Source organism: Poecilia reticulata, chromosome 13 (genome assembly GCF_904066995.2).
Source record: "Poecilia reticulata chromosome 13, P_reticulata-male-v2, whole genome shotgun sequence".
Taxonomy (NCBI): domain Eukaryota; kingdom Metazoa; phylum Chordata; class Actinopteri; order Cyprinodontiformes; family Poeciliidae; genus Poecilia; species Poecilia reticulata.
The window spans coordinates 23723913-23740784 of record NC_088842.1 but is presented as its reverse complement, the minus strand read 5'-3'; the positions used below and the strand labels follow the sequence as shown (position 1 = coordinate 23740784).

At 44.5% G+C, this 16872-nt stretch overlaps 1 protein-coding gene across 1 annotated transcript in view; it reads left to right on the top strand.

Annotated features, from left to right (window-relative positions):
• Positions 1–16872, top strand: part of LOC103474876 (uncharacterized) — a 264378-nt gene that overhangs the window by 160724 nt on the left and 86782 nt on the right. The window lies entirely within an intron of this gene.

Sequence of the window (16872 nt, the reverse complement as noted above, 5' to 3'; positions counted from 1 at the left end):
ATTATAGCAATCCAGGAAGGTTAGAGTGAAACATAACTGAGGTGCTGCTATTTAAGGGTGTATTCACAACCAGCCCTGTTTAGTCAGCTTTAATTGAACTCTGGCAGACCGGAGACCGATCAAAAAGCAGGAAGCGAATTACAAGGCCGAACACTCTGGGTAAATGCAACCAAAAAAAGTGGAGGAATGGCTTGTGGTCCGCAAAACCCACGACTGCTAAATTCTGACTTTTGTCTACGTTTGTGACTAACAAATTTGCACGCATGTGTTGTTCAGAGGTTTTTATGCCATTTCCTTCAGCGGTTCTTGGTGCAGCGTCACCACAGGCGACGGGTCGAACAAGCTTTTCAAAGGGTTTGGTTTGTTTGACACACTGCAGCAGTGTGGAAGCGAACCACGGTAAATGAAAATGTAACAAATATTGAGTTTGGTCCACAATTGAACCGAATCTACCTGGTTATCAAGTGCAAAAACACGCTAAATCTAATTCATAATCTGTGGCAATACTTTAAAGATTCTGTTCCAGATTCTCTTCTTACAATCGGACAGAGCTGGCGGTAGTTTGCAAGAAGAACAGACAAATTTCAGTCTCTAGATGAGCAAAGCTGGGAGAGACACCCCAAAAGGCTTGAAGCTGTAACTGCAGTAAAGGTTCTGCAAAGTACAGTCAAGAAGACTGAATACAAAAACGTACAGAAGTTGTAGATTTTTTGGGATAAAACCCCACTAAAGAACAAGCTAGATGGTGAAGATGTAGAGATAGAAAAGCACCGACTGTCAACAAACATCAACTTGAAAGGAGGTCGTTTTTAGAGGTTAATGATGCTGTATTTTTACCGTCTGTTTTGTCTCTTTGTTTATGTCTACATGGAGACCGAAGGGGAGTACAAGTAAATGATAGTGGCCCTTAGAGACAACAGTGGAGGAGTGGAGAAGCGTGCTCATGCCAACTTCATATCAATTTCAAGTCGCCGTCGTGTTCCTTCAGCCGAAAGCTTCAGTGATTGCTGGATTTACGCAAACAGAATCGGTAGACTCAGAGGATAAGACTCAGCTCCAGGGTGGGTTCAACAGGACCAGTAGATAATGAGTTTCCTTGGTAACACACATTTTTTTAATGCCGGGTGTTTGTTGTGGTGTGTGGACAAACAGCAACAGGCCTGCCTCTACAGTTATCTTCATCTGCAAGCTGAACTGTGCCAGCCGGTTCACCACGTAGCTCATAGACTCCGAGACGACATCAGAGCTCTGTTATGTTGCCTGTGTGTGATTTTCTCCAGGAAAAATGGATTTGTGCAACACTGAGGGGAGAATGTGCGTGTGGCCTCTTGTTGTTTTCCACCAAGATACCAGAGTTATACATAAAAATGGTCATCAGATAAGCAGCAAACAACACTCCTGAGCTGTTTGGTCATGTTTCAGGGAATTCTGATGTCAAGAACGACGTTTTGATATTCATATCACTGTATCAGATGCACGCAGTCAGGGAAATTCTCAATTTAAACAGTACACATTGTTACTGACAAAATCTACATGTATTCTCTGAAGAAGAATGTAGAGGAAGTACATTTGTGCAAACACCTCTATCACTGGTGTTGACTTTATGGGTGAGTATAGCATTTAGCTATAGCTTTTCCATTTGAATTTGTGCATAAATACATAAAACTATCACATTTTTGGCTTATAGCAGGGGTCTGCAACCTTTATTCAAAGAACCATTTTACCTCTTAGTCAAGCTAAATAAAACTGGTTTTGTGTCATTTAAAACAAAAAATAAAGACTTTTTTTTTTCTCTGTTCTACTTGAATTTCTCTGTGCTCTTCGTTATCACCATTAACATCATCATTCATTCTATAAACCTGGGTGCGTTGTGTCATGAACGCCGCGCAGGTTCAGCTGCATGTTGCTTTTCACAACGTTGACGAGAAATTAATGCGCTGCAGACAGAACCACCGGAGAGGCGGATCCGACAGCGGGAATCTTTACAGAACCACCGGAGAGGCGGATCCGACAGCGGGAATATTTACAGAACCAGCGTTTGGTCGGCCAATGGGAAGCAGCTTCCTGGTTCAACAATCCTTCCTCCAATCGTGGCTCTATTAGCGCATGACGCTAATGTGAGCTGAATGTCTGACACCACGGAGCATGAAAAACGTTTTCATCATGTTCCTGTGGAGCGTTTAGCTTTTTACTGCAGGCAGGAGACGGTCGGAGACATCCCATAATATTATTAGAGCCAAGAAAGGTAAAAATATGAACAGGTAAATCAGAAGAGCAGGACTGAGGCGTGACTGGACGTCTGAATGAATGAATGAATGAAGTTTAATCAGACGGAGCCGTTGGCTCTTAACCAACCTTCTCGCTCCCTTCAGATGTTCAAACTGAACTTGGTCTCCTGTACCGCTCAAAAACACACAATATGTCTATAAATAATTGTAGGATATTATAAGGAAGTGCTGAGATATTCCGTTTTCCAGCGAACCAACGTATTTGCCACTTCGGCACAATGAGAAACGTTCAGAGGATAAAAACACCAGACTCAGAGCAAAACTCAGATGTCCCAGCTTTTACTAGCATGTAAACGCACCATCTACACAAACCTGGGAGCGAAGCTGAAATGAGTCTCAAAAATAGTTGTGCTCTTGTAACCGGATTTGTGTGTAAATGCAGTTTTGTGTGTACCAGGTGATTTGTGTGAACTTTTCAACATGTATGGGCGTAGGAGAAGGTTATTTATTTTTAAGGTTTATAAATCGAGTATTACACACACAGAGATATTTTTACACACAGAGATATTTTTACACACGCACAGATATTTTTACACACAGAGATATTTTCACTCCAGAGAACAGACTCGAGGTGAGGCAGGCAGTTCTCTTGCCTCACCGCTGGGGGCGCTCATGATCCCAGATATAGTGACTGCACAGCTGCAGAGTAAGACACGGTGAGCTAGCCATGGAGCTAGCCACACAGTAAATAAGTAAAGTACAGCGATATATTTATTTTCTTCTCTCTTCAACATGAAAGACTGCATTTCTACACGTAAACAGTTTTCTAAAGTGGATTTTCAACTGAAGCAGGAGATGATGACTAAAGTTAGACCAACACCGGAGCTGAAAGTTTCAACACCGGAGCTGAAGGTTTTACTTCCAGACAGTTTGATTCTCAGACGGAGTAGAAAAGACATGCAGGATAAACTTGGCTTTGGATGAACAGATATTCCTGTGTAGGATTAGCGGCGCATGGATTTCATTGATACGTGAAGGTAAGACAGCAATAAGATGTTTTTGTTCAGTTTTTTAATTAAATGTGCGTTTTGTGGGCTACAGTTCATGTATAAATAATTCAGTAAAGTAGCAGCAGTAGCTAATCCACCACAGCAATTATTTATTAGTAAAACATTAAGCCTAAAACGTACAACAACAACAAACTAAATGTTTTGTTCCGTGTGCAAAATTCTTGAATGTTTTTTGGTGTTAAATCCTAAAACATGAAGTGGCGTTGTTGTCAGTTGCTATGGCAACGAGTCTGCGTAGCTTGGCGGACACAGATCACTTTGCTGTGGATCACAGCACCAAATTAATACCTACATTTCTAAGTTTCACTGAGTTAACGCGGCTATGGATGACACGTAAAAGATTAGTGTTTTTGCCCCCCAGCGTTGTGCGCATGCGCGAAATTTCCGTAGGTCCAATAACATGGATGGTGTCTACGTCATAAGTCAGAGCGTCACCAGCCATGACGCCTCTGGCTATATATATATATATATATATATATATATATATATTTATTTATATTTTTATTTATATATTTATTTTTTATTTTTATGTTGTGTGTATATATAATGTTTTTTTAAAAAATATATATTTATCTTTTTTTTTTTCTTTTATTTATATATTTATCATTTATATGGAGGACCAAAACTGACATAATAAAATAATATATATATATATATATATATGTTTCTTTTATTATATCTTTAGTTTTATTTATTTATATTTCTCTTTTATTATTATGTTGTGTATATATATATATATATGTATATATATATATTTTTTTTTGTGCTAAAAAATAAAAGCATAAATACATATTTTGATAAATATATTATTCTTTGTGTTTATTATTTTATTTATATATTTATATTTATATGGAGGACCAAAACTGACATAATAAAAATAAAATAAAAAAATATATATACACTGCTCAGAACACTGCTCAAAAAAATAAAGGGAACACTTAAGTGTTCCCTTTATTTTTTTGAGCAGTGTATATCTGGCTGCACAGCTGGTGGCATTGCTGGTTCCTGAACGCCATCCTGTTTTTCTCCGTCCGCCGCAGTCTTCTCGCCTCCGTCCGCCGCAGTCTTCTCGCCTCCGTCCGCCGCAGTCCATCCGCCGCAGTCTTCTCGCCTCCTGCCGCCGCAGTCTTCTCGCCTCTGTCCGCCGCAGTCTTCTCTCCTTCGTCCGCCGCAGTCTTCTCGCCGCAGTCCATCCGCCTCCGTCCGCCGCAGTCTTCTCGCCTCCGTCCGCCGCAGTCTTCTCGCCTCCGTCCGCCGCAGTCTTCTCGCCTCCGTCCGCCGCAGTCCATCCGCCGCAGTCTTCTCACCTCCGTCCGCCGCAGTCTTCTCGCCTCCGTCCGCCGCAGTCCATCCGCCGCAGTCTTCTCGCCTCCGTCCGCCGCAGTCCATCCGCCGCAGTCTTCTCGCCTCCTGCCGCCGCAGTCTTCTCGCCTCTGTCCGCCGCAGTCTTCTCTCCTTCGTCCGCCGCAGTCTTCTCGCCGCAGTCCATCCGCCTCCGTCCGCCGCAGTCTTCTCGCCTCCGTCCGCCACAGTCCATCCGCCGCAGTCTTCTCACCTCCGTCCGCCGCAGTCCATCCGCCGCAGTCCATCCGCCGCAGTCCATCCGCCGCAGTCTTCTCACCTCCGTCCGCCGCAGTCTTCTCACCTCCGTCCGCCGCAGTCTTCTCGCCTCCGTCCGCCGCAGTCCATCCGCCGCAGTCCATCCACCGCAGTCTTCTCGCCTCCGTCCGCCGCAGTCTTCTCACCTCCATCCGCCGCAGTCTTCTCACCTCCGTCCGCCGCAGTCTTCTCGCCTCCGTCCGCCGCAGTCCATCCGCCGCAGTCCATCCACCGCAGTCTTCTCGCCTCCGTCCGCCGCAGTCTTCTCACCGCAGTCCGCCGCAGTCTTCTCTCCTTCGTCCGCCGTAGTCTTCTCGCCGCAGTCCATCCGCCGCAGTCTTCTCGCCTCCGTCCGCCGTAGTCTTCTCGCCTCCGTCCGCCGTAGTCTTCTCGCCGCAGTCCATCCGCCGCAGTCTTCTCGCCTCCGTCCGCCGCAGTCTTCTCTCCTCTGTCCGCCGCAGTCTTCTCTCCTCCGTCAGCCGTAGTCTTCTCGGCGCAGTCCATCCGCCGCAGTCTTCTCGCCGCAGTCCGCCGTAGTCTTCTCGCCGCAGTCCATCCGCCGCAGTCTTCTCGCCGCAGTCCGCCTCCAAGTCATTCTCCATGGGCTCTGGGAACTTCCTCTACACCCGAGTTTCTCCCTTAGCGACCACTCGAGCTGCATGCTAGTTGGACTGCCAGTATCCATCAGCTGCTTCCAGGGTGTCAGTCCAAAAAGACCTGATAGTTCTCTATCTTTGGTTTGAGAGCATCCCTCCCTTCTGGTGCCTACGAGCTGATTTTAGGGTCGTCCCCAAAACAGGCACAGAAAATCTTGTGTCCACATCTCCGATAAGCCGCATTGACAATGGGGCGATGTTCTTCCAGAGGTGAAATTTGAAGCTCTGTTTCACAGATGACTCTGCCAGGATCCTCACAACACTTTTGGGCCTCTCTGGTTTGACTGGAAGTTGGCTGATGATTGGGGAGGATACCAACCAGGGAGTGGTCAGTGGACAGCTCTGCCTGTCTTCACCCAAGAGTCCAAGACATACAGCCACAGATCAGATGGGAAACAACAAAGTCTACCATAGAACTGTGGCCATGGTGTCCTTGTGCTATGAGCACAAATGGACACCCGTATGCTTGAACAAGGTGTACATTATGGACAGTCCATGACGAGCACAGAAGTCACATAACAGTACACTACTCGGGTTTAGATCAGGGTGGCCGATCCTCTCAACCACAAGCCTCCAGGTCTCACTGTGAGTGCCCATGTGAGTGTTGAAATCCCCCAGCAGAACAAGAAGTCTCTTGGAGGGACACTCTCCAGCACCCCTCCAACAGCTCCACAAAAGGTGCCCAATGCGAACTGCTACTTGTTGGCTTTTCTCCTTGGTAGGAGATTAGCCAACCTACTGCCCTGCTGGCGAAGCCACTCAGAAACTCGTGACCTTAAATTTCCGGCATTTCTGCTTTCAGAAGGGACGTCCTCAAAGGAAACATCCACTTCTTCAACATCATTGCTTTCATGATGTTGTGGCTCAATCTGAACATGTTCTGAGCTTTCTTCAGAATCCATTTCTTCTGAGGTTGAACACTCAGAAATTCTCTCTAAAGGTGGCACGTAATTCTCCAAATTTAAATATCCCCGGATGGATGATCTCCTAGAGGAAACCAGCCTCCTGTAATAATTTTTGAAGAATTCAATGTCATCTTCTGTGAGAATTTGTGAAGAAGATGGTTTTTCTGAAGAATGCTCAGAAACTTCTTCAAAATGTGCCACAACATTATCAGCAGCTGTGTCAGAAGAAGGGATTTCCTTTGAGGCGACGTCCGTATCTGCAGCATCCATGCCATCAAAATGGTCTGCGTAATTCTGAACTCCGTCTTCTGAGTTTCCATCAACAGAAGACGCCTCTTCTACCAATGGATCCTCATAGACCGGTTCTAAATTTAACGCATCTTCCTGGCCGTCACAGCTCGTTTCAACGGCCAGGTCCATTTCGTCAAGGGGAACATCGACACTTGTACAGACATCAGTGTCTGCGTCCCCTGGACAAGTTTCCAAATGGAGTCCACAGATGTTTTCCAAAGCCACAGGAGCTTCATCACTAAAAGTTTCCAAACTTGTCAAGACACCTGAAGTGCCACTGACAAGGCTGGCAGAAGCGTCCATGTCACTTTGGTCTTCATCTGCGTCTTCAGGGCGTGTTTCTAAGTCCAGTTCACATCTGGACACCGTGGCAAGATCCACGGTGTCTTCAGGGGTAAAATCAGGTAAAGGTGTCAATACCCCTGAAGCGGCACTGACACGGTTGGTGGAAGCGTCCATGTCATCCTTTTCTTCATCTGTGTCCTCAGAGCAAGTTTCCCAATTCATTGCACAGATGGTCTCCAAAGCCACGGCGTCTTCAGGGGTGAAACTTGTCAATCTTGTCACGACACCTGAAATGGCGTTGGCGATGTTGGCGGAAACGTCCGCGTGGCTTTGGTCCTCTGGAATTAACTCCTCAAACCCAAAATATCTCCACCTGATATCCTCGTCTCGGTCTTCGGCAACTTCTTCTTTATGTTGACCTAGAAGTTTCTCCACTCCTTTAGAGGCTAAGTAGCCCAGGCCCCAACCGATCGATAGCATCATTTTTCAGTTGAAATGGTGTGAAATTCTCTTTACGTGGATTCTAAGGCAGCTGGAGAGCAAACTGACAATTCTTGTGTTCCAAATGATAATAAAATCTTTTGAACCTTTATGACATCATAGATGAGAACATTGGTGGCATGATGATGTCAAACAATCTTGACAGGTTCTTGTTTGTTTTAGTGCTATGGAAACACAGAGTTATGTGTAAGGTGGACTACTGTCAATAAAAATGCATGGTAGACATTTAAATCCATGAATGCAAGTCAATAAATGTGCATAAATTTAAGTTTGTATTTGTCCTGTTTTTCAACTCATATGTGTAAAATCAAAGATTTTACCTATGACAACACCCATAAACAACAAATTAGTACAAGTGTTTTATAGAATATTTTCCAGACGTTAAACACATCAGTCACATTTAGAAACTGTCTCTAAGCCTCTGCTGGATCTATTTTGAACCGTCAGTGAGGAGGATCCCCTTAAACAGATCATATTTTGCCTTAATTGCTTGTTTGTTCATAAGGAAAATATTAACATCTAACAATTAGATTTTTTTTACATTTGAATCAGTGACAAGGATGATGCACCAAGCAGATCAGCCAAATAATTTTATGTGTAATCTCACCTTCTTTATTTATTTTTGTACCTTTTCTCATTCTCTAACCTCTCAGCCTCTTCACTGTGCGTTTATGAATCGCCCCTCTGTGAGATCTCCTGTTTACTCTTAGCACCGCAGCATAAAGTGACAGTCCACCCAAAACATTTTGCTTCTCTGATTGCAGGACCAGTTAATGTTGTTCTGTCCGTTTAGTTGTTTTGTTGCCCTCTCCTAGTCATTTTGAGTAAATGAGGTTTTTCCCCTGTTGCATTATTAAGCATGTTGCGATAAAAAACCATAATAAAAGTAGCAGGGAGAACCTGATACCACAGTTATGAATAGTTCCCCATTCATTTCCATGAAGCATTTGGAACAAACAGCAAATACCTGCAGCGATGCTACAGCTGGGTTGATGGAAACATCCATACAGGTCAGCGTGTGTCCAGTTTGAAAAGAGGCGCGTGGGATCCGTGCTGAGGTCACCTCAATTCAGCTACGGCAACACGCAGAGGCAACATGCCGCAGAGGCAACACGCCGCAGAGGCAACGCGCAGAGGCAACACGCTACTTTTTACTGCAGGCAGGAGACGGTCGGAGACATCCCATAATATTATTAGAGCCAAGAAAGGTAAAAATATGAACAGGTAAATCAGAAGAGCAGGACTGAGGCGTGACTGGACGTCTGAATGAATGAATGAATGAAGTTTAATCAGACGGAGCCGTTGGCTCTTAACCAACCTTCTCGCTCCCTTCAGATGTTCAAACTGAACTTGGTCTCCTGTACCGCTCAAAAACACACAATATGTCTATAAATAATTGTAGGATATTATAAGGAAGTGCTGAGATATTCCGTTTTCCAGCGAACCAACGTATTTGCCACTTCGGCACAATGAGAAACGTTCAGAGGATAAAAACACCAGACTCAGAGCAAAACTCAGATGTCCCAGCTTTTACTAGCATGTAAACGCACCATCTACACAAACCTGGGAGCGAAGCTGAAATGAGTCTCAAAAATAGTTGTGCTCTTGTAACCGGATTTGTGTGTAAATGCAGTTTTGTGTGTACCAGGTGATTTGTGTGAACTTTTTCAACATGTATGGGCGTAGGAGAAGGTTTATTTTATTTTTAAGGTTTATAAATCGAGTATTACACACACAGAGATATTTTTACACACAGAGATATTTTTACACACGCACAGATATTTTTACACACAGAGATATTTTCACTCCAGAGAACAGACTCGAGGTGAGGCAGGCAGTTCTCTTGCCTCACCGCTGGGGGCGCTCATGATCCCAGATATAGTGACTGCACAGCTGCAGAGTAAGACACGGTGAGCTAGCCGTGGAGCTAGCCACACAGTAAATAAGTAAAGTACAGCCATATATTTATTTTCTTCTCTCTTCAACATGAAAGACTGCATTTCTACACTTAAACAGTTTTCTAAAGTGGATTTTTAATTGAAGCAGGAGATGATAACTAAAGTTAGACCAACACCGGAGCTGAAAGTTTCAACACCGGAGCTGAAGGTTTTACTTCCACACAGTTTGATTCTCAGACGGAGTAGAAAAGACATGCAGGATAAACTTGGCTTTGGATGAACAGATATTCCTGTGTAGGATTAGCGGCGCATGGATTTCATTGATACGTGAAGGTAAGACAGCAATAAGATGTTTTTGTTCAGTTTTTTAATTAAATGTGCGTTTTGTGGGCTACAGTTAATGTTTAAATAATTCAGTAAAGTAGCAGCGGTAGCTAATCCACCACAGCTATTATTTATTAATAAAACATTAAGCCTAAAACGTACAACAACAACAAACTAAATGTTTTGTTCTGTGTGCAAAATTCTTGAATGTTTTTTGGTGTTAAATCCTAAAACATGAAGTGGCATTGTTGTCAGTTGCTATGGCAACGAGTCTGCGTAGCTTGGCGGATACAGATCACTTTGCTGTGGATCACAGCACCAAATTAATACCTACATTTCTAAGTTTCACTGAGTTAACGCGGCTATGGATGACACGTAAAAGATTAGTGTTTTTGCCCCCCAGCGTGGTGCGCATGCGCGAAATTTCCGTAGGTCCAATAACATGGATGGTGTCTACGTCATAAGTCAGAGCGTCACCAGCAATGACGCCTCTGGCTATATATATATATATATATATATATATATATATATATATATATATATATATATATATATATATATATATATATATATTTATACTTTTATTTATATATTTATCTTTTATTATTATGTTGTGTGTATATATAATGTATTTTTAAAAAATATATATTTATCTTTTATTATTTCTTTTATTTATATATTTATCATTTATATGGAGGACCAAAACTGACATAATAAAAATAATATATATATATATATATATATGTTTCTTTTATTTATATCTTTATTTTTTATTTATTTTATATTTCTCTTTTATTATTATGTTGTGTATATATATATATATATATATATTTTTTTTTTGTGCTAAAAAATAAAAGCATAAATACATATTTTGATAAATATATTATTCTTTATGTGTTTATTATTTTATTTATATATTTATATTTATATGGAGGACCAAAACTGACATAATAAAAATAAAATAAAAAAATATATATACACTGCTCAGAACACTGCTCAAAAAAATAAAGGGAACACTTAAGTGTTCCCTTTATTTTTTTGAGCAGTGTATATCTGGCTGCACAGCTGGTGGCATTGCTGGTTCCTGAACGCCATCCTGTTTTTCTCCGTCCGCCGCAGTCTTCTCGCCTCCGTCCGCCGCAGTCCATCCGCCTCCGTCCGCCGCAGTCCATCCGCCGCAGTCTTCTCGCCTCCTGCCGCCGCAGTCTTCTCGCCTCTGTCCGCCGCAGTCTTCTCTCCTTCGTCCGCCGCAGTCTTCTCGCCGCAGTCCATCCGCCTCCGTCCGCCGCAGTCTTCTCGCCTCCGTCCGCCGCAGTCTTCTCGCCTCCGTCCGCCGCAGTCTTCTCGCCTCCATCCGCCGCAGTCCATCTGCCGCAGTCTTCTCACCTCCGTCCGCCGCAGTCTTCTCGCCTCCGTCCGCCGCAGTCCATCCGCCGCAGTCCATCCACCGCAGTCTTCTCGCCTCCTGCCGCCGCAGTCTTCTCGCCTCCGTCCGCCGCAGTCTTCTCACCGCAGTCCGCCGCAGTCTTCTCTCCTTCGTCCGCCGCAGTCCATCCGCCGCAGTCTTCTCGCCTCCGTCCGCCTCCGTCTTCTCGCCTCCGTCCGCCGTAGTCTTCTCGCCGCAGTCCATCCGCCGCAGTCTTCTCGCCTCCGTCCGCCGCAGTCTTCTCACCGCAGTCCGCCGCAGTCTTCTCTCCTTCGTCCGCCGCAGTCCATCCGCCTCCGTCTTCTCGCCTCCGTCCGCCGTAGTCTTCTCGCCGCAGTCCATCCGCCGCAGTCTTCTCGCCGCAGTCCGCCTCCAAGTCATTCTCCATGGGCTCTGGGAACTTCCTCTACACCCGAGTTCCTCCCTTAGCGACCACTCGAGCTGCATGCTAGTTGGACTGCCAGTATCCATCAGCTGCTTCCAGGGTGTCAGTCCAAAAAGACCTGATAGTTCTCTATCTTTGGTTTGAGAGCATCCCTCCCTTCTGGTGCCTACGAGCTGATTTTAGGGTCGTCCCCAAAACAGGCACAGAAAATCTTGTGTCCACATCTCCGATAAGCCGCATTGACAATGGGGCGATGTTCTTCCAGAGGTGAAATTTGAAGCTCTGTTTCACAGATGACTCTGCCAGGATCCTCACAACACTTTTGGGCCTCTCTGGTTTGACTGGAAGTTGGCTGATGATTGGGAGGATACCAACCAGCGAGTGGTCAGTGGACAGCTCTGCCTGTCTTCACCCAAGAGTCCAAGACATACAGCCACAGATCAGATGGGAAACAACAAAGTCTACCATAGAAATGTGGCCATGGTGTCCTTGTGCTATGAGCACACATGGACACCCGTATGCTTGAACAAGGTGTACATTATGGACAGTCCATGACGAGCACAGAAGTCACATAACAGTACACTACTCGGGTTTAGATCAGGGTGGCCGATCCTCTCAACCACAAGCCTCCAGGTCTCACTGTGAGTGCCCATGTGAGTGTTGAAATCCCCCAGCAGAACAAGGAAGTCTCTTGGAGGGACACTCTCCAGCACCCCTCCAACAGCTCCACAAAAGGTGCCCAATGCGAACTGCTACTTGTTGGCTTTTCTCCTTGGTAGGAGATTAGCCAACCTACTGCCCTGCTGGCGAAGCCACTCGGAAACTCGTGACCTTAAATTTCCGGCATTTCTGCTTTCAGAAGGGACTTCCTCAAAGGAAACATCCACTTCTTCAACATCATTGCTTTCATGATGTTGTGGCTTTCTGAGCTTTCTTCAGAATCCATTTCTTCTGAGGTTGAACACTCAGAAATTCTCTCTAAAGGTGGCACGTAATTCTCCAAATTTAAATATCCCCGGATGGATGATCTCCTAGAGGAAACCAACCTCCTGTAATAATTTTTGAAGAATTCAATGTCATCTTCTGTGAGAATTTGTGAAGAAGATGGTTTTTCTGAAGAATGCTCAGAAACGTCTTCAAAATGTGCCACAACATTATCAGCAGCTGTGTCAGAAGAAGGGATTTCCTTTGAGGCGACGTCCGTATCTGCAGCATCCATGCCATCAAAATGGTCTGCGTAATTCTGAACTCCGTCTTCTGAGTTTCCATCAACAGAAGACGCCTCTTCTACCAATGGATCCTCATAGACCGGTTCTAAATTTAACGCATCTTCCTGGCCGTCACAGCTCGTTTCAACGGCCAGGTCCATTTCGTCAAGGGGAACATCGACACTTGTACAGACATCAGTGTCTGCGTCCCCTGGACAAGTTTCCAAATGGAGTCCACAGATGTTTTCCAAAGCCACAGGAGCTTCATCACTAAAAGTTTCCAAACTTGTCAAGACACCTGAAGTGCCACTGACAAGGCTGGCAGAAGCGTCCATGTCACTTTGGTCTTCATCTGCGTCCTCAGGGCGTGTTTCTAAGTCCAGTTCACATCTGGTGGCAAGATCCACGGTGTCTTCAGGGGTAAAATCAGGTAAAGGTGTCAATACCCCTGAAGCGGCACTGACACGGTTGGTGGAAGCGTCCATGTCATCCTTTTCTTCATCTGTGTCCTCAGAGCAAGTTTCCCAATTCATTGCACAGATGGTCTCCAAAGCCACGGCGTCTTCAGGGGTGAAACTTGTCAGTCTTGTCACGACACCTGAAATGGCGCTGGCGATGTTGGCGGAAACGGCCGCGTGGCTTTGGTCCTCTGGAATTAACTCCTCAAACCCAAAATATCTCCACCTGATATCCTCGTCTCGGTCTTCGGCAACTTCTTCTTTATGTTGACCTAGAAGTTTCTCCACTCCTTTAGAGGCTAAGTAGCCCAGGCCCCAACCGATCGATAGCATCATTTTTCAGTTGAAATGGTGTGAAATTCTCTTTACGTGGATTCTAAGGCAGCTGGAGAGCAAACTGACAATTCTTGTATTCCAAATGATAATAATAATCTTTTGAACCTTTATGACATCATAGATGAGAACATTGGTGGCATGATGATGTCAAACAATCTGTGACAGGTTCTTGTTTGTTTTAGTTGCTATGGAAACACAGAGTTATGTGTAAGGTGGGACTACTGTCAATAAAAAATGCATGGTAGACATTTAAATCCATGAATGAAAGTCAATAAATGTGCATAAATTTAAGTTTTGTATTTGTCCTGTTTTTCAACTCATATGTGTAAAAATCAAAGATTTTACCTATGACAACACCCATAAACAAACAAATTAGTACAAGTGTTTTATAGAATATTTTTCCAGACGTTAAACACATCAGTCACATTTAGAAACTGTCTCTAAGCCTCTGCTGGATCTATTTTGAACCGTCAGTGAGGAGGATCCCCTTAAACAGATCATATTTTGCCTTAATTGCTTGTTTTGTTCATAAGGAAAATATTTAACATCTAACAATTAGATTTTTTTTTACATTTGAATCAGTGACAAGGATGATGCACCAAGCAGATCAGCCAATTAATTTTATGTGTAATCTCACCTTCTTTATTTATTTTTGTACCTTTTCTCATTCTCTAACCTCTCAGCCTCTTCACTGTGTGTTTATGAATCGCCCCTCTGTGAGATCTCCTGTTTACTCTTAGCACCGCAGCATAAAGTGACAGTCCACCCAAAACATTTTGCTTCTCTGATTGCAGGACCAGTTAATGTTGTTCTGTCCGTTTAGTTGTGTTTTGTTGCCCTCTCCTAGTCATTTTTGAGTAAATGAGGTTTTTTCCCCTGTTGCGTTATTAAGCATGTTGCGATAAAAAACCATAATAAAAGTAGCAGGGAGAACCTGATACCACAGTTATGAATAGTTCCCCATTCATTTCCATGAAGCATTTGGAACAAACAGCAAATACCTGCAGCGATGCTACAGCTGGGTTGATGGAAACATCCATACAGGTCAGCGTGTGTCCAGTTTGAAAAGAGGCGCGTGGGATCCGTGCTGAGGTCAACTCAATCCAGCTACGGCAACACGCAGAGGCAACGAGCAGAGGCAACACGCCGCAGAGGCAACACGCCGCAGAGGCAACACGCCGCAGAGGCAACACACAGAGGCAACACACAGAGGCAACACACAGAGGCAACACGTAGAGGCAACACGCAGAGGCAACGCGCAGAGGCAACACGCAGAGGCAACGCGCAGAGGCAACACGCAGAGGCAACACGCAGAGGCAACGTGCAGAGGCAACACGCCGCAGAGGCAACGCGCAGAGGCAACACGCCGCAGAGGCAACACGCAGAGGCAACGTGCAGAGGCAACACGCCGCAGAGGCAACACGCAGAGGCAACGCGCAGAGGCAACACGCCGCAGAGGCAACACACAGAGGCAACACACAGAGGCAACACGCAGAGGCAACGTGCAGAGGCAACACGCCGCAGAGGCAACGCGCAGAGGCAACACGCCGCAGAGGCAACACGCCGCAGAGGCAACACACAGAGGCAACACACAGAGGCAACACGTAGAGGCAACACGCAGAGGCAACGCGCAGAGGCAACACGCAGAGGCAACACGTAGAGGCAACACGCAGAGGCAACACGCAGAGGCAACGCACAGAGGCAACGAGCAGAGGCAACACACAGAGGCAACACGTAGAGGCAACACGCAGAGGCAACACACAGAGGCAACACGTAGAGGCAACACGCAGAGGCAACACACAGAGGCAACGCACAGAGGCAACGAGCAGAGGCAACACGCAGAGGCAACACGTAGAGGCAACACGCAGAGGCAACGCGCAGAGGCAACACGCAGAGGCAACGCGCAGAGGCAACGCGCAGAGGCAACACGCCGCAGAGGCAACGCACAGAGGCAACACGCAGAGGCAACACGCAGAGGCAACGCACAGAGGCAACACGCAGAGGCAACATGCCGCAGAGGCGCCAGCGTTGTGATTGGTCCGACTTTAAATGCATAAACTATCGTCTATCTTGTAGGACTAAATCTGCTCTGCCAGTGAAGCGTTCAGAGCAACAAAGACAAATAAAAGCAGATGACGGAAAACCTTGAAGTATTATTTCTGCTTCAGCTCGCAGTCGCGGTTTAAGCAGAGAGGTAATGAAATACAACAGACACTGACAGGCCTCTGCGTCTGCCTTTCTCCGAAGAACTACTGAGGGGAGGAGACAGACAGGTGAGGAGAAACTGTTCTTATCTATCGATTCACTATTTTTATCATACAGATATTAGGCTGTTGTTGTTGTGCTATTAGCTAGCTGCTAGCTAACGACTTTGCTAGCAAAGCTAGATAACTAAAAATCTTCTCCCCTGTATCGTTAATGATATCAGTCATTCTTCAGTATTTATTATGCAATAAGGGCACATCGCCCGTCCAGAACCGATCATCTCCATAATGGATAAATGTCCGATCTTCTAATTTCCTTTGCTGCATAATGTACATTTCATTTATTCTAGCGTTAGGTAAATGTATCTTGAAGGAGAATAACACTTAAATAAAAGTCCATATTCATTGAGAATTAAAAATAACTCACCCTGAATTACCATGATAGATATAAAGTGCATAATTAATGAAGGGGAAAAAACTCCAGTTTAGGGTTCGCAGAGTATGAAGTTACATTTTGTCCCCAATTATTCAATGGAGAAAAAAACTAACCTCAGTTAAGTAAAATAAAATAGTAACTAAAACGTTTGGAATTGTAATGATTCCTTTTTTAAAAACAAATCGTTTTGTTTAAAAAAACTTTTTTTTTTTAAATAAAATTGTCTCATGAACATAAAAAGTTATTTGCCAAACATAAACATTTATTTGCACACATCATAAATCTGTTGTTGTGATTTTAGTTCCTGCCCAAGACGTCATGTGAGAATCACAAGCAAAACTTTGACTCTAACAAAAACTTAGAATATTAAGAAAAGATTTATGACAAGCGCAAATAAGTTTGTTTTGCAAAAAAAGAAATCACTTCATGAGACAAATGTGTGATTTAAATGTTTAAAAAAAAGTTTTTTTAAGCAAAACTCAGTAGGTTTTTCTCATGAAAAGAACCTCTGGGGGCCGTGGCCACGTGTGGAGACGAGCAGAGCGCTGCGACTTTTTTCAATAACACAACTAGCAGCTTTTTTCTAGAAAACAGCTAGATACAACTCTGGTAACACTTCAAAAAATTACCACAAACTTAGGAACTTTTTGTAAAACAGCAAC